Here is a 4,602-nt window from a genome sequence, read left to right as displayed (position 1 = left end):
TGCGCTGCAATATTTAACAGCTTCGGTAAAGCTTAAACATCGCAACATCTGTTATGCAGTGGTTACACTTACATAAAAGGCAAATTGCAGGCTTGAGGGAGTGTTGTGCTGGCAATGCAGTAGGACTAAGAACCAAGAACTGTTGTAGCTTACGTGACCTTATTCTGACTTTGAACACTGTGTCTTTTTTTATCATGTGTGTTGCCACATGTCTAGACCGTCTGTTGCAAAGGTCACCCCCACCTGCCTGGAGCATCTGTATGGAAGGCATGTAGCACAAACTTTCACACTCACTCACAATTCGACCCACCTTCTTCTTTTTTTTTTTTTTTTTTTTTTTACAAAACAGTCTAATTTGTTGGGGTTGTTTTGGTCAAAACGATCCATTTTAGGGTCCATTTTCCGCAAAAACAGCCAAGAAGGTTGGGTCAAATTGAACCAAGTAGTGCATTGGTCCATTTTTTTTTTTTTTTTACCCAAATTGGGTTATTTTCAACTCAACTGTTTTTAGAGCAAATCCTTTGTTATTCCGTTCACTTGGACGACCAGGTTTCTCTCGGAATGCACTTTTTTTCCCCCCTTCTTACTCCTTTATTTAATTAGGTCGCCAATTGGTGTTGCCTGAAAAGGAAAGCTGTCACAGGAGTTAATTTCTGGATCGTTGCTCTCACTCTCACTCCTCCCACTCTGTCTCTCTCATACTAACACAGATACAGTCATGCATAAGCTCATCATGGGCATCATGAAAACGGGGAAAGTCAAGATAGCCGTGGGCCAAAAGTGGGCAGCTGCTGCTGTGAGGATGTTGCTATAGTGAACCTTGGTGGTTTGCAGGAATCCTACAGAACAAAGTCACCCAGAGTCATGCAAGTTACCTCAACTTTCTCAATGCAGCATGTCACCCGGACTCAAGTAGTTTCTTGGAGCCAAGCGTAATTTACAAACATGCATTCTTAATACTGCGGGTCATAAGTAACCCAAATTGGGTGAAATAGCAAACCCAGTGCTGGGTCCAAAAGGGACTGAGTCAATGCTGGGTTTTTTATTGGAGTGAAGATTTGACCCAGCATGTTAGGTCAACATTTTGATCCAACAAGGGGTAAAAGTTATACCCATACTGATGAGTCAAGGCTACCAAGAAATTGCTTACCATGTTCTAAGCATATCCGAGGTTAAACAATTCAATTAGCAACCTTTTCTAAGGAGAAAAATAAACGTTTCCCCCTCAGTGGTCACCAAAGCTGGTCACTTACATTATGGTTTTGTTTTGTTTTTTTTCCCCATGGAGGCTGTCTATCCTAACCAGCATTTGAATCCTGATCCCTGTGTTCAAAGTCAGCAGTGTTACCCACTGAGTCATCCATCCACTACCAATATTTTCTGAGAACGTAACATTCAATTTATTTCAGTACATGACTCAAATGGTGACAGGCTTCAACTCTTCAGCCTGCCCGGATTCCAATTTCAACCCGATCTGATGGATCAAAATAATTAACCCAACCTTGGTCACATGAACCCAGTCTTCTCAAAATCAACAGACACAGAGTGGGTTGAAAAAAAACAACTACAGCATTTTTGTGTGTGTATGTATTTATGACTTTTTGAAAAATTAAAAATAGAAATATGAGTTAATCACAAAATATGTACATTTACTAATTATTTTATATAAAAAAAAAAATCAAAAATGTGCTCTGTACTCAGTGCAATGATGACTTTCATCATGAATATGGATACTATACATATTGTGTATATATACTGTATATATAAAAACAACTATGACATGAGTATGGCTCATCATTGCTCTGCAAGACAGGAAACTCATGCTTGCACAAAGCATTTCCTTAACAGTCTGACACAACAAAGTGACGTCAAGAAGCGTGTCTGTCTGAGTTGAATGTCTTGTTACGTGTTTGACATGATGCTATCTTGGAATTTAAATATTACGCTCACACCTTGCTTAATGGGAAAGAGAGATTTTATTTCTCATGTCTCTCCTTGCATGGCATATGGTTTTATACTGCCCACTGTTTAAAAAAACATATTTAACTTTGTTGGGGAAAAAAACCCTTACAGATGGTGAATTGAGGTTGAAATTCCTCATTCCTGTTTAAAATGGTAAAATGTTGAGAGTTCCCTTGAAGTGAAGGAGTCCGTATTAAAGCACTTCATGGTGCTGGATGGTCTCTTCTCATTTTTGTGACAAAAACACTGTATCTCTCAATGTTGCAGGTTTTTTTTCTTTATAGCATTGAGTATTTCAACCTTCCAAAATACATAAAACCTCAAAATTATTTTGAAAAAGCCCAAAACCCTTTAACCCATAGATGCTCAATTGCTCATATATATATGAATAAACATTTTTTGGATCATTATGGCACAGAATTATATAAAAACTGAAATAGCCCCTGACTCTTTTGGAGTGCTTTTCACGCCATGATGGGAAGCACAGGAACTACTTGTTTACTTCAGTTTACAACTCCTCATTTTGCACGGTTAACTGTTGGAGAGTGATTTTACTTCCTGTGATCTAGATCAATAACTCCTTTCATGGCCCAGTATGCTTCCCCCTCCATCAGGCCTGTTAGCACCAATTGTTGCATTGTTTGAGTTGGGCTCAGATGCCACCTCCAACAACCGCTTCATAGAGACAGGGAAAGCATTTATTACGCTTATAACATTCAGCTCAAGCTCCTGGCAAGCAGGAGTAGAAGTAGCTCTTGCTTTATTTTTTATGGTGATCTTGAACACATTATGCGTGTTGTACTGTATCTTGAATTACCTGCAGTCACCTCACACTAATATAAACATTTCACTATCCCAGTAGCCATTTTATTGAGAGTTTATGTATTCGTTGTCAGCCAGTGTACTGACATTGTCGACACATAAACTAAATGAATTTACTTTACATCCGTTCGAAACATATTTGAACTTGCTCATTCACTTTCTGACAGTCAGAACATAAAACAATAAGTTGACAAATGTGGCAGGTTCACTGCAGCCAAGTTTAACCCAATCAATAGTTTCATTCATGAGCAAGTGATCCATTATGTACATGGGCCTGTGACATTACTTTTTTTGTAATTGTATCAATGGCTTACAGTTTTCTCAATTCATGTTAGACACTATGCAAGTATGTTGTGGCGTCTATCAACATAACAATGATGTATTGCTAAATGGTTCATTAAATCCACAACTGGGTTTGAGGAAGCTGATGCTATTCACGTGAACCCTTATTGTATGGCAGTGCACACTCAACGTCACACTCATTTTGTGTGAATACACATGTTTTTCCTGTCAGAACACCACACGTGAATAGCAGCAGAGTTACGTTCTTGGGCCAAATAAGTGACCTACAAACTCACTGCTGTTTAAAGTGTATCCCTTTCGCACTGGCTCCACCTACCCCCCCCCCCCCAACCCTCTCCGGTCTCTACATCATTCGTCTTGCTGCAATGCGAACAGCAGCAGTGGGTGGAGAATCCCCTTTGTGCTGCCTCAGCTGAACTTTGTCAACCCAAATTAGGTGAATTCTCTCGATCACGCAGCTCAGTCTTAATTGATCTACAAGAGAGAATCACTGCCTTATGTTGAATGTAGCATGATCCACCTTCAACAGATGTAGTCTCCTCTACACTCCGGTTAGTCACACAGACCTGATTAGAATTGCAAATGGGTCCCGTTACAAAGGGAAAGGAGCAGGTCGTCCAATAAACAGCACATAAACAAATGACTACAAACCACTTGTTATCATCACTGACCTGTTTGTAGAAATGAGACCAATTCTTGTGCCAGTGTTGAGTTATTATGCAGCGCCACCAAAACCAGGTCAACTCAGTTGCTGCATGAGATGATGTATCACAGCCAAACTGAGTTCATTGTGTTCATGAAGCAAATGTGTAAATCATGCTATTAGCCCCCAAGTTCTCATTTTACTTGATCGGTGCGTGTTAGTAAGTTGTTACAAATCTTTAATTAGGGCTGGGCAAGTACCAATACGAGATGTCGGCATTGGCACGATATCAGGTTACGACCAATCACGACTGAGCTTGTCAACTTCACATGAGCCGTGATTGGTTGTTACCTTTGAGCAAATGTGAGGTCATTTTCAGTCGACGGCAAGTGACAAAATGCGTTTTTAAAGGTTTTTAATCGTACATGAAAAATAATAAAGTTATACAGTTCATTATAGACAAAATATTAACTGTTTACTGCTGAAAACTGCAAAAGTAGTAAGCTATACCTTTGAATGCAAAAAAACAAAACACATAATTGAGCAGCCATTAATAACAGAAAACTTCATGGGATAATTCACTCAAAGAACCAATGAAATTCCTGATGAGGAATTGAAGTGGGCTCAGGATTCCCCCTGAATTCTTTCCGCCTTTGATCCATCTTGTGGAAAGTGCTGCTGCATCACAGCAGATTCGCTGTGCTTGGTGGGACAATCACTTCCCTCAGACGGGCCACACAGGCCGATGGGGCGGGGCTTTGTATGCAAATATAGCATGAGTGAGCGACGTCTATAAGCCCCGCCTACATAGACAGTTGCCTGGCAACGAGCAACGGCCGCGGCTCTCTCTCGACTTCCCACACCGAGGAGGA

Source organism: Filicampus tigris, chromosome 6 (genome assembly GCF_054856515.1).
Source record: "Filicampus tigris isolate MCC_2025a chromosome 6, RoL_Ftig_1.0, whole genome shotgun sequence".
In the NCBI taxonomy this organism is placed as follows: Eukaryota; Metazoa; Chordata; class Actinopteri; order Syngnathiformes; family Syngnathidae; genus Filicampus; species Filicampus tigris.
Note: the sequence above shows the minus strand (reverse complement) of the source record.